This window comes from Rattus rattus, chromosome 9 (assembly GCF_011064425.1).
Source record: "Rattus rattus isolate New Zealand chromosome 9, Rrattus_CSIRO_v1, whole genome shotgun sequence".
Taxonomy (NCBI): domain Eukaryota; kingdom Metazoa; phylum Chordata; class Mammalia; order Rodentia; family Muridae; genus Rattus; species Rattus rattus.
The window spans coordinates 5994189-5998225 of NC_046162.1; the positions used below are offsets into that span (position 1 = coordinate 5994189).

General features: G+C 44.8%; 1 pseudogene across 1 annotated transcript; it reads right to left on the minus strand.

Moving 5' to 3' along the window:
• Positions 1-2385: 2385 nt before the first annotated feature.
• LOC116908905 lies at positions 2386-3363 on the minus strand (annotated as a pseudogene). The gene has a single exon (XR_004389038.1). The product of XR_004389038.1 is annotated as an ADP/ATP translocase 2-like (transcript).
• Between the last annotated feature and the right edge of the window lie 674 nt (positions 3364-4037).

Genomic DNA, 4037 nt, shown 5'->3' on the forward strand with positions numbered 1-4037 from the left:
AGGTAGATCTACAATTTTTTTTTAAACTTTTTATTGATTCTTTGTGAATTTCAATGCACTCCACAGTTACCTCCCTGTCGATTTGTATTCCCCTTCTGTCCTTGCAACCTCCCCACCAAAGAAAAACAAACAAACAAACAAACAAAACATTGTTTCCACAGTTTGCTTGGGGTTTTTCTTTGGGGGTGTGGGGGATCTGGTTCGGAGGTTTTGCTTGTGGTCTGCTTTGGTTCTGACTCATTTTCCCCCACAGTGGGTATTAACATCAGGGCGCCACATGTCGGACAAGCATTGCTCTACAATTGACCCACATCTCCAGCCTGCATTGTGCATTTGCTCTTCTCTTTGCAATGTGTCCTTCTTGCCCTCCCCATGTCTATGTGGTACAAGTCTTGAACTCAATCCTCCTGCCTCAGCCTAGAGTGCTGGGATCAGACATGGTTCCCTAGTTGACTGTAAGGTTTTTTTGTTTGTTTGTTTGTTTTTGTTTTTTGTTTTTTCCACTCAGACTAACCCGCTCGACGAGCCTATAATCTCAGTACTTGAGAAAATGGAGGCAGAAGGACCAGAGTTCAGGATCAGCCTGGGTTACATGAGACCTTGTCCAAAGATCTAGGGGGCCGGGGAGTGGGGGAGAAGAGGAAAGGGATAAAGAAAGGGACTTCCCTTTACCCTTGACCTTTGCTTTTCTTTTGCCTCCTGGAGACTGGAGATTCAATCTCGTCAAGTTTAGAAGAACTTAGCTATCGTTATCTGAACTGTGCTTCTATCCATTCTTTTCTCTTCTTTTATATGAGACTTTTTTGAGAGATAGGGTCAGAGCTGGGCATGGTGGTACGTGCTTTTAATCCCGGAGTTCAAGGCCAGCCTGGTCTACAAAATGAGTTTAGGATAACTAGTGTGGAGAAACCCTGTCTTAGAAAGAGAGGGGGTGGGGGGGTTGCGCTGAGGTTGTAGTTCAACAAAAAAGATAAACAGGACCGCTCACACTAAAAACATTCTGCACAGCATCAATAGAAAAACAAGCCATGAACCTCATTTTTTGGAGTTAATACACAAGATAGATAAGAAACTCCAATTATATATATATATATATATTACTCAAAAATTTGTAAAGGATATGGAAGGTTATTTCTTTTTTTTTTTTTTTTTTTTGGTTCTTTTTTTTTCGGAGCTGGGGACCTGAACCCAAAATTTACCACTGAGCTAAATCCCAACCCCTGGAAGGTTATTTCTTAACGAGACATTCAAAGTGAGGAAACCATTTGAGAAGATTTTGAACAACTAAACAGGGAAACAAGTCAGGACCACCACAAGCTCCCTGTCCACAAAGACAAACTACAGTCAGCGCTTGCTGTTCAGTCATGGAAAGGAAACCTTGTAGAGCACTTTGGGGCATGTAAATTACAAGAGCCATTTTAGAAAACTGGGGAAGTTCCTTAGAAGTTAAAAATAAGGGCTGGAGAGATGACTCAGCGGTTAAGAGCACTGACTGCTCTTCCAGAGGTCCTGAGTTCAAATCCCAGCAACCACATGGTGGCTCACAATCATCTGGGATCCGATGTCCTCTTCTGGTGTGTCTGACAGCTACAGTGTACTCATACAAAAATAAATAGATCTTTTTTTTTTTTTTTTGGTTCTTTTTTTTGGAGCTGGGGACCGAACAATAAATAGATCTTTAAAAAAATAAATAAAATGGATGCTGGGCATGGTGGTGTACACGTAGCCCAGGCTTACTGGAGTGGGGGTGGGGTGGGAATGGAGGCCAGAGGCTCAGGAATTCAAAGGCTATTCAGCCACCCTGAGAGTTTAAAGGTGGCGGCACATGCCTTTAATCCCAGCATTCCAGAGGCAGAGCAAGAGGATCTAGTCTTGTGCCTGTCTTATGTGATCCCTGTGTCCTATCCCATTAGTCCCACCCCACCCCAGCCATCTACAGCAGACACATGCTCACAGACATGTACAGACACCTACACAATCATATGCATGCTTACAAACATGTATACACATATGTACACTGTCTTTTTTTTTTGGTTTTGGATATTTTTATTTCTTCAATTTTTTATTATCAGGAGTGACTGAAATGAAAAATATAATTGAGTCCCATCATTATTGTCATTATGAAAATGGCTTTAAGAGAAAACTGGTCAGATGAATATTATTTTTTTTTTTGTTCTTTTTTTCAGAGCTGGGGACCGAACCCAGGGCCTTGCGCTTCCTAGGCAAGCGCTCTACCACTGAGCTAAATCCCCAACCCCCAGATGAATATTATTGCTTCCCACTTTGCAACTGGTAAATAGTTGCCATTGATAAAACAGACAAGCCCAGAGAATCTGTCCAGAATGTTCAAGAATATGGTCTGTTATACAACATGTCTGTTCTCGGGGAGAACACCTAGGACATACTTATGTGTCCTTCTTGATCTCATCATACAAGACAAGCACAAAGGCACCACCCATGCCTCTGAGAACGTTGGACCATGCACCCTTGAAAAAGGCCTTGCCTCCTTCGTCTTGATCTTCCGCCAGCAGTCAAGCGTGCCTGTATACATGATATCAGTTCCTTTGCGTCCAGACTGCATCATCATACGACGGCGAACCGTGTCAAAAGGATAAGAAGTCAGGCCAGCAACAGCAGTGACAGACTGTGCAATCCTCCAGCTGATGAAGATGTGAGTATTCTTGGGATCCGGGAGCATTCCCTTTGCAGTGTCATAGATACCAAAGTAGGCAGCTCGGTAGATGATAATGCCCTGCACTGACACATTAAAGCCTTGGTACAGGCCCTTAATCCCATCAGATTTGTAGATCTTAACCAGGCAGTCACCAAGGCCTTTGAATTCCCTTTCAGCTCCAGCTTTGCCCATATCAGCTGCTAGACAGGTACGGGCAAAATCAAGAGGGTACACAAAGCACAAGGATGTGGCCCCAGCAGCACCACCTGATGCCAGGTTCCCTGCAAAGTACCGCCAAAACTGGGTCCTCTTGTCCACACCACCCAAAAAGATCTGCTTGTATTTATCTTTGAAGGCAAAGTTGAGAGCCTGGGTGGGGAAGTATCTGATGACATTGGCCAGGTTACCACGCCAGAAGGACAGGACTCCCTGTTCCTTGGGGATACGAACCACGCAGTCTGCGATGCCCTTGTATCGCTTATCTGCCGCGATTTGCTTGCTGGCGTGCTGCACCTGCAGCAGCAGCTTGACCCGCTCGATGGGTGCTACCACCAACTTGAAGATGGCCGCGGCCATTCCACCAGCCAAGAAGTCCTTGGCGAAGGACACAGCGGCATCTGTCATGTTGAAAGCAAAAAAGAAGAGGCAGGTGACTGCAGGACAGGACTGGGTTGACAACCGGCTTTGACTCCCGGACTCTGGATATGTACACTGTCTTAGCCACTGTTCTATTGCTGTGAAGAGCTCCTGTGACTGAGGCTACTCTAATAGGAGGAAGCATGGACACTTGCTTACAGTTTCAGAGGTTTAGTTCATCCACATCATGGCCTGGAGCATAATGGGACATTTCACTCATGGTGCTACATACTGATCTACAGACCAAGAAAATGAGAAACTGTGCCTGACACAGGTTTTTGGAACCTCGTTGCCCACCCCTCCAGTGACGCACTTCTTCTTACAAGGGCACAGCTCCTAGCTCTTCTAATCCGTTCAGATAGTGCCACTCCCTGATGACTATATTAAATTATATGAATCTATGGGTGGCTTCTCAAACTACCACATTCTACTCCTGGACCCTCATAAGCTGATAGTCATATCATAATGCAAAAAAAAAATGCATTTAGCCCAACTTCAGAATTCCTCACAGTCTATCACAGTCACAGCATTTTACAAGTACAGAGTTCAAAGTTCTGAGAGGAAGAGGAAGAGGAAGAAGAAGAAGAAGAAGAAGAAGAAGAAGAAGAAGAAGAAGAAGAAGAAGAAGAAGAAGAAGAAGAAGAAGAAGAGCAGCAGGAGTAGCAGAAGCAGCAGCAGCAGCAGCAGCAGCAGCAGCAGCAGCAGCAGCAGCAGCAGCGGGTCACAG